This window comes from Rhagoletis pomonella, unplaced genomic scaffold, assembly GCF_013731165.1.
Source record: "Rhagoletis pomonella isolate Grant_MI unplaced genomic scaffold, Rhpom_1.0 Rhpom_scaffold_00003, whole genome shotgun sequence".
Classification (NCBI taxonomy): domain Eukaryota; kingdom Metazoa; phylum Arthropoda; class Insecta; order Diptera; family Tephritidae; genus Rhagoletis; species Rhagoletis pomonella.
In genome coordinates, this window is record NW_023458557.1 from 74,105,854 (window position 1) to 74,121,494 (window position 15,641).

General features: G+C 41.3%; 1 protein-coding gene across 1 annotated transcript in view; it reads left to right on the top strand.

Moving 5' to 3' along the window:
• Positions 1-15,641, top strand: part of LOC118736366 — a 443,387-nt gene that overhangs the window by 54,961 nt on the left and 372,785 nt on the right. The window lies entirely within an intron of this gene.

Genomic DNA, 15,641 nt, shown 5'->3' on the forward strand with positions numbered 1-15,641 from the left:
AATCGTTCTTATGTCTATTATTTGGGCAATAAAAATAATAGATCACTGGCAATGCTGCACATGTTTCCACAATGGTTGTAGCATGTGGATTTTTCGTTTTTCGTTGCGTAGCTACAAATTACGAATTACGAAATATCCGGGTTCTAAAATAAGGGGGTCGATCAAGATTATTAAATTCAATCAACGGTATTCCAATTTAGATCTGACGAAGCAAGTGTATGAAAGCTTCAGCGTATAGGGGTTTGAAAATTCAGAGGCATGTCGACGAACAAAACCCAGCATTGAAAAAGATTCCGCATTAATCGAATTTATGTGACTTTTGAAGGTAATCTTGGAGTCGAAAATAACACCTAGATCCTTAGTTTCAAAAACAACATTCAAGGGAATCCCTTAAATGTTGTATGAAGAACTATACGCATTAGATGACTTAGAGAAAGAGATCTGAAAACACTTCGAAATATTGAGGCTTAAACGATTTTTTACGCACCAAGCATACAGACAGTCAATATCCCGCTGGAACTTGTGCATATCATCTACATTAGCGATGGTGTGATATAACTTAAGATCATCAGCATATAACAGGTAATTGGCAAATGAAAAGCAATTGCCAATATCATTAATGAATAGTAGGAAGAGAAGCGGACCCAGAATGCTCCCTTGAGGGACACCAGATGTAGCTGTGAAAGGAACCGACGAGACATTATATAGCATGACAAGACATTGTCTATTACACAGATAGGACTTAAACGAATTAATAATACACGAATGAAAGCCAAACAGAGATAACTTGTGGATAGGTATATTATGGGACACTTTGTCAAATGCCTTTGAGAAGTCAGTATAAATTGAATCGACCTGAAAACCCTTTTGTAAAGAAGAAATACAGTACTCACTGAAAACTGCTAGGTTCGAAGTAGTAGAACGTCCAGTCACGAACCCATGTTGATTAGGGCAAATAAGATGATTAACAAGAAAATAGAGCTTATTCTTCATGATGCACTCCCAGAATTTGAAGATAATACTATGTTCACGTTGAAATATTAACCCGAGATTAACGTTTTGAGTTAATGAACAACTGTCAAGTGTTCTCGTTGGGGTGTTTAATAAACTCCGAGTTTAGTTTGACGTTTGTTTATTTACTTTCGCTTATTCGCATTCTGCTAACATATTAGCACAAATTAAATAAACAAATTAATATTCACTTTGAATGCTCTCCTCTACGACAACGTCAACGTTGTTGATTCTGTGACCTCCGATTATTCTGTGCACTGCCTCGTAAAGATGCCACTGCGCCGGCGAACCTACTGAAGGCCCAATGGATTCCTTGCATTTTCTGCACAAATACACATACATGTATGTATGCATGTTTCTTAATTATTATATTCCATGTTTTTATCTTACCTGTACCTTTGGGCCCACAACTCCACAAAGCAAGCTTCTGCCCCGCCTTCCCAAAAACTCTTCTTGCGCCTATTTCTCGCCGAGGTTTCTATATTTTCTGCACGTTCCATTCTGCTATACAAAACACCGGTGTTACTGCTCGCGAAAACTTTGCAAACCTGTCCGAAAGATTATTTCCATTCTATGATATTGTTGTTTTTATGTATACAAGTTTAAATGTCATATTAATGTTAAATTTTGCAATTTTCTTACAAACTTACCAAATTTCACGCAAACAGCTATTCTCCACTTCATATAAAAACAGCAAAACATATGATTGTGAAATGTCAAAATTCGACAGTGCGGACAAATTTGTATACTAGTGCGGCCAAAGTTTGACAACCATGCAGAGACACAAACCAAATTCGGGCAAAAAATAGGGTTGCATTCGCTTTAACTACAAATAAAAGTGGTGTTTGAGGCGAGTTAAACGAAAATTTTTGGTATGGCAAACTCCGAGTTAATGAGTAGTGTTAACCGCTTAACTCCAAAATGGCCCATAAACTCGAGTTAAAGGCTCAACGTGAACATAGTATAAGGGACAGTTTCTATATGGGTCTATAGTTAGATATATCACTCCTGTTTCCATTTTTGAAAATAGGTGTGATTGTAGCTAATTTCCACGCATCAATGAAAGTGGCAGATGCAAGAGACTTATTAGAAATTGATTTTATAGGATTAGCGAGGGCAGGGCAATTTTTGAATAGAACTGATGAAAGACGGTCAACATCCGTTAGCATCGATAGTTTGAGTTGTCGTATACCATTCGTAACTTCATCAGTGGAGAGATCAAGAGAGCCGAAATTTACTGAGGAGGGGGAGTGATATGAAGAGTTAACAGACAAATCTGATGTGCTATCAGGGACAAAATTTGTTTGAAAGTACTCAGCAAATAAATTAACCGCATCATTAAGAGCATATGCAGTTCTATCTTTGAAAAAGACCGTAGATAGAATTGCGGACCAGGTTTTTTTAGAATTAATGAAACTCCAAAAAAATTTTTTGGATTTTGTTTAATACTAATTTCAAAGTTTAAAGTAAAATTCCGATAAAGGAACTTCTCGAGACAATTAACACCCCTATTCTGCAAAACTTTCGTATTTTGCTACGAATCGTAGAAATGGTATGCTGCAATCTGAATCATATCTTCGAACTTTCGAAATTCGTAACAGTGGCATGCCTAAAAACGAACGAGTAAGCTTTTTTGCGTAATTTTGTACAAAAACAATTCTGTGTCGGAGGTGAGATAAAATATGTAAATCTATGTGCGTTTGCAGGAAATATTAGTGGTGTTTATTTAAACAGATAAAATTGTCTTTCGCATATACGTATATTTTTATCCACTACTTTATATAAACGAGCAAGCAAGAATCTTTGTTGCCCCTTATCGAGTAACTTGGGTCCGGTTTAGTTATTTGTACAACGATTTTCGGTTGTTGTGTCCAAACGCATAACCGCAATCCAAAAACTTTAACATACACGTGTAATTAAAGGATTCACATTTTATTTAAAATAAATATTTCAAATTATTAATAAATTCGATGTGGGTTCTGCGCGAAAATACCGTGATATGCACAAGAAATACTGTATACTTTTGACATGCGGAAGTGCCTCTTCTCTGACCACACAGAAAGGAGAATTCTGCTTAGTATGAGTTATCATCCCTAAGCGTGGCCGAAGGCAGAAGCAAGCGCAACAGGTGGTGAACCTAACAAAATGCAGGTTGTCAATGGCTTGGAAGAAGCTGTTATTGCTCTAACTGGATTGGGAACCAGTTCTTCAGGCATAGGAGGAGTTCTGGCTTGTGGTTCAACAATTCAACCAGATGCTGACATAGATGCGACCATGGTTATTATGCTCGACCCGCACAACTTTGTGAATCCATTGCCATAGCACCCTCTTACTCTGCTGCTATAACTGCAAATGCATCAGGATCCATCATCTTCTTCAAAATATGTAAAATTAACCAATTTTACAATAAACAAGCACATGATGAGTGTTTTTTTTTTAATTCCTTTCCACTTTGTTTCCCTTCATTCAGCTATCTTCGAAAAACAACTGATAGCTGGCAATGCTTCACATGTTTCCGCAAGGGTTGCAGCATGTGGATTTTTCGTTTTTCGTAGCGTAGCTCCGAATTACGAATTACGAAAATTCGGGTTCTAGAATAAGGGGATAAGTTTCTTCGTATAGCGCTGAAAATTAAGATAATCTTCGGCACTTTTCGAAGCTTTAAACTTTTTATAGAATTTGTTCCTCAGGTTTTTTAGTCTTTTCAGTTCTCTATTGTACCATGGCTGCTTATAAGAGTTTATTTGCCGTTTTGGGATCTGTTTATGACAAAGTTCCGTAATTTTATATCTAAAAATGTTATAGCTATCGGCAACATTGAGGTTAAAAAGTAACTGATCCCAATCATAGGAGAGTAAGAGCTCGTTGAAAGCGATAAAGTCGCAAGAATTAAAATTAAAACAAAGTCGTATATGTGGAGAGAATTTATTATATTGATACAATTGTAGTTTAAGTACTATTGGAATGTGATGCATGCCACAGGGTGTTATTGGCGTTAAGCATTCGGAGATATTAAAGTTCATATTTTTACTGATAAATATAAGGTCTAAGAATCTATTTAGCTTATCACAAAAGCCGTTGATTTGCATAAGCTCAAGAGCAAGAATATCATCTATAAAGTAGATCTTAGAAGGAGATTCGACATTAGAATGCGTTAAATTAACATTGTGAAACATATACGAACAATTAACATTACACAAATTAAAGTCTCCAAGAACACAAAGTTGTTTTTCAAAAAGTAATAGACACAGCTAGAGCACTTATATTATTTAGACGAGACCTATAAAGAACTATTCGGCGGTATATAGGAAGCACACACAAAAAGTGGGTTCAACGCTCCACAGACGCGAATACATAGTTGGTCTATGATTGAATCATTGTCTTCAAGCGCCACAACTGAGGAGCGAAACACACGACGGACCGCAACTAGTATTCCACTACCTCTAGTGCAGTCTGTTTTGACAGCATTACGATCTTTACGGTAAACGGTACATAAATTAGCATCGAAGTATTCGTGGTCATAAAAATCCGACGTCTACTAAGTCTCAACAAAGACATAAATATCGTAGGTGAGCTGCGAACTAAAAGAGCGAATTATGTGCGTTTTGGTTCTAACCTCAGACATATTTTTAAAGTAAATTCTGAGACTGGATTTAACTTTCGCTTTCAATGAATTTGTTAAGTTGCTTGCGTAGCAGTTGGCGTTTTTGGTAAAAAATCAAACGGGCGTATTTTAGTATTGGCCATAGTGTGGGATCAAATAGCTTTCCGTAGTGCCTTGCAGATACACCAAATTTAAAATTAATGCTTTCTTCTTTCTTAAAGTAGCTAGATTGGTATATTTTTTCTCGAGACAGTAGCATAGCATTTCTTGTTTATCAAAGTTAGTATGTTGATGTACAAAGGCAATAATCTGATCAGCAGTGACAGTTGGTTTAAACGAAGACGAGTTAATCCATTTTTTTTTGTTGTAATAACATCTAGCTCAGTGTTATTACTGTTCTGCCCAATAATAACATTATTACTGTTTTTGGCTTTTGCTTTGCTTTTTGTCCGCACTAGCATTAGGAGAGACACCACCGACGGCACAAGTATAGTAAGCAGCGAGAAGTAGCTATTGGCAGGGGTAGGCAGAGGTTGAGCATCAGTTGAGTCAGCGAGGGGTAACGGCTTGTTGAAATTTGGGGATGCAGAGGGCGATAAACCTGCAACCGCTTGAGCTCAAGCTAAGCGTGCATTATTAGCATAAGCAGCGGGGACAGCCGAACAACGAGCATTTGCAGTATCAGCTTTAATATGAGCACCAACTCGACCAGGAGAAGGTGAAGCAGAGGCGGCAACAGCGGTGCCGTGAGACAATAACGAACGAAGTTCGGCCACCTGAGAAGCGACGGCATCATGCGATTCACCAACAGAGTGATTTTTTAACTCCACACCAACAACAACAACACTAAAGCTCAGCCACAAGAACTGCATCGAGAGTTTTACTGATTTTCTCCGGCATGATAACACACTCTTCACAAAGATATATTAAATTACGTTTTGTTTTGATCAAGTTCAAATCATATTCCGAAATGTCTTTACAGCACACACGATGGAAAGTTTTTTTGCAGAATCCATTGCACGGCAAACGAAATTTGAAATGTGGATTTAAGTGTTGCTGGTTGGGTAATGTGCTAAACTTTTATAAATATTTTAATAATTATTTTTGAGCTATACACCGTATTTTAAATAAAACATTAAATGTTTTTCTGTTTTATTTACTTTTTAGTTTTATTTTGGTCGATATTTCGCCTTCAGTCTGAAGTCCAGTCGACCGGACAAAGCTAGTAGTTCCTGAAGATGTCTTCAGACTGAAGGCGAAATATCGACCAAAATAAACCTAAAAAGTAAATAAAACAGAAAAACATTTAATGTTTTATTTAACATACAGCCTATAGCTCAAAAATAATTATTAAATTATACACAATCTTTTATAAATATTATAAACATTAAATAAACAAAAGCAAAATAATCAAAATTTGTCAATATGTCACCTAACTTAATCAGCTGACCACAAGTGTTACGTGTAGAATATTTTCAAAGACTCTATTCAGCATCATAAGTAAAATCTTGTGGGACTAGAAAGCCATCGGAGGTTACAAAGTACCTTGTTTCTGGCTCTTATTCTACTACGGTTTCAGCTTCGTCTTCTTCTATTACGGTTTCAGCTTCTGCTATAGGTGTTGTTGAGTTTCGCAGCAAATTTTCGTTTTTACTTTCGTATACAATTGGGAAAATCTTGTTTTTGCCTTCAGTTGTAGGTCTAGAGGCAAGGCAACAACAGAGTCTGCCATAGCTTTGAAAAACGAATGTATAGGGCTAGGTTCATTTGGTTCCTGCGTAGCTGTAGCTGGACGAGTATCCAAATAATTTTGTAAAACCCCTGCAACTGATAACTGCGTCGTTTGCCTCTTTTTTCTGGCGCTAGTACTTTTAAACAATGCTGTCGATGTAGAGGATTGGAGCGAATTTTATATCTCTGGAGATATTTCTGTTAAATCAGGAGTATAACTTTCGTTGCAGCTATCATCTACGAATGCGGACTCTTGTTGTTGTTGTTGTTGTTGTAGCGGCTACAACAACCCCGCCCAGTACGGTTGGTATCTCAGTCGTTGTCGTCGAGTTCCACTAACGGCAACCCTAGGAAGCGTGCAGCTTCTGTGGGGTTTGTCCACAGGGACAAGGCCGTTAGGGTTGTCGGGTTTTCCGGGCATGCGAAGAGATGTTTCGAGTCATGTGGGGTCTCTCCGCATGCCGGACACTCATTCGGCACATCCTCATTCAACCTACTCAAGTAGGAGTTCAACCTGCTGCAGTAGCCGGAGCGAAGTTGTGCGAGTGTTGTGCGTGTCTCCCGAGGCAGATGAAGCTCCGTCTCGTCAATGTCCGGGGGTGGTATGCCTAGAACGGCATTCACAGGTCTAGAGTCTACATAACTCGAGACTGAGTCCCTGTGAATGCCGTTCAGGGCCTGTCTGTAAACTGTCGGGTCCAGAGGTTGCTTAATGAACCTCTGGACTTCGTCCGTCAGTTCATATAGATGCCTCCTGACGTGCCTAGGCGAGGGCTCCTCTGCAAGCAGCTGTCTGCTTGGGTGGCCACTTCTGTGGCTCCCGATCAGGAACTGGTTGCAGAGCATTATATTGTGCTCCTTTACAGGGAGCATTTGCGCCTCGCCGTGCAGGTGGTGTTCAGGCGACATCAAGAGGCATCCTGTCGCTGTCCTGAGTGCGGTGTTCTGTACAGTCTGTAGCTTCGTCCACTGCGTCCTACTAGTCCCTGGCGACCACACTGGCGCTGCGTAGTTCAAAACCGGCCGGCCTATTGCCTTGTATGTTGCCAGCAACGTTTCTTTGTCTTTGCCCCAAGTACTGCCAGCTAGCGACTTGAGGACCTTGTTGCGGCTCTGTACTTTATTGACAATAGCGGTTGAGTGCGCAGAGAAGGAGAGCAGGCTGTCGAATGTTACTCCGAGTATTTTGGGGTTATTCACCGTCGGATTTGGTGTGTCATCGACGTGAATCCCCAGCGGTAGCCTGACCTCCTTCGTCCAGGTTGTGAACAGGGTCGTGGAGGATTTCGTAGGGGAGAGGGCTAGACACTTTACAGTGAAGAAACGAGAAAGTTCGGAGAGATACCCGTTTACTTTCGAACACAGGTCATCAATTCCATTCCCAGTCGACATGATCGAGCAATCGTCGGCATAAGAGACAATCGAGACTCCCTCTGGTGGTTGAGGGAGCTTTGAAATGTAAAAGTTAAACAGTAGCGGGGAAAGGACACCACACTGAGGAACCCCCTGTTTTATTTTTCGCTGCTTACTCGTTTTGTCTCTAAACATTACCGACGAATGTCGACCACTCAGATAATTTGCCGACCACCATTTGAGCCTCTGTGGGAGAGAGGAGGCCTCTATATCTTCTAGTAGCGTGGAGTGGCAGACGGTGTCAAACGCCTTTGACAAGTCCAACGCTACTAGAATCGTTCTCTCACAGGGACGGTTACGGTTAAGGCCACGAGTTATCTGAGTGTTTATGGCGTTAAGTGCTGTTGTTGTACTGTGCACTTTACGGAATCCATGCTGATGCTTCGCTGGGGTCAGGTGGTTTGTGAAGTACGGGAGTAGCAAGGCCTCGAGTGTCTTCGCTACGGGGGAAAGGAGTGTTATCGGACGATACGAGTCTCCTTTGTTGGCAGGTTTCCCCGGTTTGAGCAGTGGGACCACTCTCCCCACCTTCCAGATGTCTGGGATGATGAGAGTGGCCATTGACAAGTTGAGGACCTCCGTTAGGTACGCTACCCCCGCAGGAACCAAATTTTTCAGCATCAGCATGCATATTCCGTCGGGACCCATGGCTTTGGAGGCTTTCGCCTTCCCGATGGCCACCTGAACTTCACCGCAAGTGAAAGCAAGGGGGGCACAAGTTGTTGGCAGTTTGTGCCGCCTTCTGGTCACTCGACGCTTGGCTTTGTCCACCGGAGGATGCAGTATGAACTGCCGGCTGAAATAGTTCGCGCATCGCTCCGGGTCAGACGAGGCATGGTCGCCGAAGGAAATTTCGACTCTGTCGTCGTGCTTCGTCGGATTAGACAATGACCTCACGGTTGACCAAAGCTTGCTCACATCAGAGGTGAAATTACAGGTCTTCAGATGCTCCTCCCACTTCTTCCGCTTATGTACGTTTACTAGTTGCCGAATCTCCGCGTTGAGATCCCTGATACGGGGATCTCCGGGATCGGCCTGACGAAGGCTATCACGCTCATCGGCTAGAACAGCCGCTTCGGCAGGGAAGTTTGGACGTGGGTCCGATATACATCCTGCCGGTATGAAGCGAGCTGCAGACAGCCCTGCGGAACTTACGTTCACCGAGATGGACGTCGGTTGGTGTGGGGAACGCTGTGAAGGTGTTTTCGGTAAACTCCGCGTAACCTTTCCAATCAGCTTTGGAAAAGTTGATATAGGTCCGGTGTTTGGCGGAGGCAAAGGCGGTTGGTTTATCAATCGAGATGACTATGGGTAGGTGGTCTGATGCTAGAGTCAGCATAGGTCGCCATGTTATGCTGTTTATCAGACCAGCGCTGACTATTGTGATGTCTGGCGAGCTACTGCAGTTGCCCATAATCCTGGTGGGTGCGTCGTCGTTCATTGTGCAGAATGTCGAATCGTCTATCTGCTCAGCCAAGTCTGTTCCCCTACGATCGTTTGACAGGCTTGAGTGCCAAAGATCGTGGTGCGCATTAAAGTCACCTACTACCATACGGTTTTCACCTCTGAGGAGCGCACCTATATCAGAGTGATATCCTGCCGGACAGCAGGTGACAGGGGGTATGTATATGTTAAATATTTCTACCTCGACATCGCCTGACCGTATAGTGATGCCCTGACATTCTAGGGTGGTATCCCTGCGGTTGATGTCTGCTTCGATAAGACGATACTGCACGGTGTGGTGCGTGATGAACGCTAAGCCACTACCATTATCTCGCTCGCGATCTCGACGGTGCACGCTGTACCCGGCGCAATTCAACAAAGTTGAATTGCTGTGCAACTTCGTCTCTTGGAACGCAGCTATCAATATACCATGCCGACACATGAAGACGGTTATCTCCTCAATCTTGCTCTGTAGCCCGTTGCAGTTAAATTGAAGGAGCTTCATGTAGTTCGGGAGACGTGTCGTGATGTGGGGTGTAAGTGAAGTGTATGTTCTTGCCGCCGTTGGCTGTGTGTGCTGCTGTGGTGATTGCCGCCCTATGGTGGTGGCGGGGGGCGTCGCAATTGGGGTCTGCGACCGAGCAGCGCAACACGGGCCCTCGAAGTTCCCAGTCCAATCTCGCGTGGTACGCAGACCACAGCATGCCCTAAAGTGGCACCAGCCAAGGCAGGTGTTGCACTTGACTGATGTCACATTACGGAATATCCTGGTCCGACATACCGTACAGATTGTAGGGGGAACTAGGAGTTGTTGGCGGCGGCGTGTGGGTGGTGGTGCGGTTGTGTGTGTTATGTGGTCTGTGGTGGCTGTGGTACGGTCTGTGGTGTTATTATGTTGTTGTGTTGTGGTGACTGTGTGAGGCTGCTGTGTGAGTGTGTGAGGCTGCTCGGGCGGACTGTGGTTAGCCGTGGAGGCTGCTCTGTTTGAGCAACAGGGGGCCACGTACGACGTGGTCCACTGTCTATGTGTCCGTAGTCCCGAGCAGACTCTGAGGTGACTCCACCCCTCGCAGGCATTACACTTGACTGAGGTGGAGTTGTGGTGTAATCAACTCCGGCATACACAGCAGGTGTATGTTTCTGGCCCTGGGTTTGACTCGATGCCAGCCCTGAGTAGGAGAATACGTTGTATGTAGCCCTATGGACGGACAACATCTGAGATACTTCGTCGACCTAAACGGGGTTAGATCGCCGAAACAACAGCCCTTGGTCGGGTGAAACCCTAGTCATTCCGGTACGAAGAACCGGCTGTCGTGGGAATGCGGACTCTTCAAAGTTACTCCTTGTTTCTCTTTCTTGAAAATACGGTCATAAGAACTCCATTTGGTTCTCATACTTCCACTTTTTATTTTTAGAAGCACCGTTGTTTATAATTAGAATTACAAAGTTTGCTTACATTTTTCTCCAATCTGCTTTGCAATTTCAGCCCATATATTATTTTTCTTCACGGTATTCATAATTTTAATTTTTTAAGTCGTATAGTTTGGGATTTTCACTCACTAATAAAATTAATTTTTCATCGTCTAACGACATTTCGGTTCAAATATATTTTGACGTGTCCCGTCGCTCAGCTGGGTATACCGCACTATGCGGCAGCGGCCCTGCGCGACACCACGCGGCGCGACCTAGTTGGCCAACTTTGCCGCGTAGCGTCACGTCGCGTAGCTCCGCTGCAGCGTAGTGCGGTATGCTCCATAAGAATCCATGCAAAGAATATTTTTCCGCGCTGTGTAGTGTCGCGTCGCGTCGCCCAGTGCGGTCGTACCTTTATATGTGCAGATAATGTAATTTTTCAGTAAAATGATAATAATTATTGATTGTATGATTTAAATATACATCATAATTATAGTATATTCACTTTTGTTGTTGAGAAGTTTTGCTCAAAAATACTTGTGCTCCACAGGAAGAGGATCCTACTCTGTGAGAGTTATAATCCTTCTGCTCCGTTTCTTCGCACCACAGAAAGAGAAATCTACTTTTTGAGGGTTATAATCCCTAAGCACGGCCATAGGCCGCCTACGCAGAGAGAAGTTCTGCTCAAAACCACTTCTGCTCCTTTTTTTCGCAATACAGAAAGAGAATTCTACTTTGCGAGGGTTATAATCCTTAAGCGCGGCCGGAGGCCGCCTACGCAGAAAGAAGTTCTGCACAAAAATACTACTGGTCAGTTTCTTCGCAACACAGAAGGAGAATTGTGCGTAGAAAGAGTTATAATCCCTAAGCGCGGCCGAAGGCCGCCTACGCAAAAAGAGTTCTGCGTCAAAAATACTACAATGTCAGAAGGTGTTTTATATACTTGGCAAGGCAACACAAAAAGGAAAGCTCTGCGTAGTAAGGGTTATAATCTTTAAGCGCGGCCGTAGGCCGCCTACGCAGAAAGAGCTATGCGTCAAAAACTCTGCGATATCAGAAGGTGTTTTATACATTTGGCAAGGCAACACAAAAAGGAGAGTTCTGCGTACAAAATCCCCTTCTTGCTTTTAAACACGTAATAGATTAGCACTTATCATATTCGCGAAAAACGAGGAACGGGGTTTAATAGAGTTTTAAATGCTGAAATAAAAATTATGGAAGATATTTAGAATTAAAGATGAAATTATGGATTTCGAAAACTATTAATATCTTTGAAACCAATTAACCGTTTAAAAAATAAGGCACCACGTTCGAAAGGTATTTTAAAAAACTTTCGTTTGCACTTTTCGCTCTTTCTTTTGATGCATTTCACGCATTTTTATATACAAGACATTTTTAAATCACCCAGTAACCATAATAGACATCACTGGGTCGGCAGCCCCAGGTTTACCACACAGAAAGGGAATTCCAATTACCGCATCCTTTCCCAAGGCTGCATCACTGGGGCGGTAGCCCCAGTTGGTGCACACCAAAAGGAGAATTCTATTTGGTAAGGGTTATAATCCTAAAGCCCGGCCGAAAGCCGCCTACGCCGAAAGTAGTTCTACGCAAAAATACTGTCGACGTAAGTAAAAATTGTGATTTATGGCCATTTCTAAAAGAAAATTTCGATCTTTGACCTTCGATACCACGCTTAATTTTAATTTCTGCAAGTAAATTTTAGTACCGTTACAATCAGCTCAAAAAGCTCTATCGACTCCTATTTTTAGTTTTTTCTAGCGAAACGGTGGGTTTTCTTTAGTTGTTCCTAATATTCTTACGCTACACACATAATACTCATAATTGCTATTCAACTTATAACATAATACAACTTATTATATTCGTCTTTATAATATTCTTACGCTTTGAACATCTGGCAACACATCTTGAAACGTATTCTGTGGCAACACGTTACTCACTTGTGCGGCCATCTTCGTTTCGGTCATTGTCCATACTTACCCACTTACATACTAATTCGGTTCTCTAAATTAATGTAAACAAATTTATAAACGTGTTCCTGATCATTAAATAATGAAATTAATAAAATATAAAATAGATAAACGTTCAAAAAGCTTTATTTAGTGCTGCACACTTGTATTTGTTTGAAATGGTTTGTTGTCGTACATTTTGTTAGGTGAAATTTTCAACTTTAACAACAAATTTCTCATAAACTATGAGTTTCATCGCCGTCTGGTTTTCAGTTTTTGATGTGTACGACCCCCTCTACCCCCCGCTCCCCCTAAATGCCAAAACAAGTAGGCTGATTCCATGAACCAACTAACAAGATCACGCAATCGGAAAAGAATGAAAAAAGTAAATTTCTGAGCGTTTTTGACATGTGCCTAAGAATGGAAACAAACAAAGAAAACGAAAAAGGCGCGGTGATTGAGTGCGATTAAATTGGTATTTATTATAAAAAATAAAAAGTGAAACTTGATGACAATTAGCAAAAAAAGTTCACAAAATGTGGGTTTCATGATTGAGAGTGTTTTACAATCGCATATCATCAGCACGGGTCGATTTTTCAATGCCAACGTTCTGGCCACAAACGGACACCCACTTTTCACGAAAATTTAGGCCTTTTGGCTTACCAAACACGCACAAACTTGTTCCAATCACAAAGCACTTCATTTTATATCATAAATTTGTAATAAATCAAAATTAAAATTAAAATCGCTCATAAAACACATTAAAATGCTAAAAAAGCCATTCCGAAGCGATAGAAGACGATGTAAACAAGACGGGAAAATATCATGAACGCTACGAAAGTTTTTTTCTGAAATTCGATTACAAATACAACGATGGCGGATTGCGTGATCTGTAGTCGTTGGTTCATGGGCTGATTCGCACAGAAAACAGGGATACCAGTTAGCTGATAAATATTAAGGTGACCAGCAGTACCTTCGGGCATAAATGCAGTTTGGCTCCAAATCTCTAATAAAAAAAATATTGGGATCGATAGAGATGATTGAGCTGAGTATAATGGTATACCTTTTTTTTTGGGGAAATAACAACAACAAGAATTATGAAAGGTTAAAGTTCAAAATAAGCTATTTTTGAAATTAAGATTTCTTAAAAAAAAATGAATCGATTTTCAAAAATGTTATCTCATTTAATAGGAAATTTGATTCCCTTTAATTTGGTGTACCTTTCTTATATATATGTTTTACTGTTCTTACAAGAATTGAGTTAATGTAAAATAATTATTAAAAAGTTTACAAACTCTAAGTGCGACCGACGCCGCCTACGCCTTTTCTTCGCAACACAGAAAGAGAATTCTACTTTGTGAAGGTTATAATTCCTAAGTGCGGCCGAAACCCGCCTACGCAGAAAGGTGTTCTCTGCAAAAGGTGTTCAGTGCCTCTTCGCAACACAGGAAGAGAATTCTACTTTGTGAGGGTTATAATCCCTAAGTGCGGCCGAAGACCGCCTACGTGTAAAGGTGTTCTCTGCAAAAGGTGTTTTTTTATAATTATTTTACATTATTTAAATTTTGGTAAAAACTTTACAACATATATATAAAGTACATATACCAAATAAAGGGAATCAAATTTCCTATTAAATGAGGTCAATTTTCAAAATCCATCTATTTGTTTTTAAAAAATATTGATTTCAAAAATAGCTTATTTTGAACTTTAACCTTTGATAATTGTTGGAAATAGCACCCTAAGAAAAAAGTATACCCCCCTGCCCCTGTGCCAATCGCAACGGCGCGATTGCTGTTAAATTTCACTCCCCGCATGATCGCAATCGCACCGTCCGCGCTTTTGGGGAGTATCGCAGGCGAGTTAGATCTGCTTTATCATTGAGCTCCATTGGAATGGTGGGAATTTTCCACATGTTTGAGAGTCTCACTCAAGAGAAAAGGCGCTTACTACAAGAGGCTATCAAACTACGCAGAGAGGGTAAGCTGGTATCGGTATATACAATGCGAGGCGAGGTGCACGTAATAAATGAAAGACAAAAATAACCCCGCTATCAAATTAATCTGCGAAGATGATTTAGCGCGCTTTCGTTAGGTATAAGATTTTGTGTTCATGTTCCTTCTGTTATATATTCATTGTTGTATAGTTTGCACATCTCAGTTTATGTTTGTTTTTTCTTAATCTTGCTATCCTTTATGCTTTAAAGTTGCTTTTGTTTATACGAGTGAATTAACATGGTTGTACCCGGCATTAAATCGGCTGACATTGACAGTTGTAGTCACGCAATGGTGAGCATTATGTGCGGTCAACAAACGGGCTTGAACATTGTTCATTTTAATGCGCGCAGCCTTAATTCGGAGAAAACGGATATAGTAAGGAACACTTTTGAATTGCCTCCAGCCGATGTTATATGATCTTAATAATTATAAGTTGTTTCAATTGTTGCACCTAAAACCCAAACAGGCTTCACAGTCACATTCGGAAAGAAGCTGCGTGGAGTACCTGTCTTTCGAAATGTCTATCATTATTTGTGGTGACTTTAATGTGAACCTATTATGTCCTGATTCTACCAGTGCTCGTTTAATTGATGACATCTCCTGTTTTGAGTTGTCTATAGTTAATTTGTCGGTGCCCCAAGATATGGTAGCAATTGCTGTCCCAACTTATTAGATTGCTTTGCTGTATCCTATTCTGCTATTGTTTTGAAATCTGACCAAATATTTTTATATCAGATCATGACTTAGGTTAGTTTAGGTTAGGTTAACCCGGCTGCCCTAATCCCTCAGGAAAAGGGCACACTTAGGCCACCAAGGGCCCGTTGTGATGCCGTATAAGAGACTCCATATGTCCCTCCTCTTACCCTAATAGTGGAACCACTTCGTAGCTCTGATGAAGCGCACAAAGTCATAGACACTGGCTGAATCCAGTTCGGCCAGTCATTCAAAAGAATAATGGAGGAACGAGCATCGGCGAGCTATCGCCAGAGCAGGACAGCGGCATAAGTAGTGCTCCACGCTTTCGATTTCCTCCTCATCGTGGCAGCTACGACAGTAGTCGTTTGA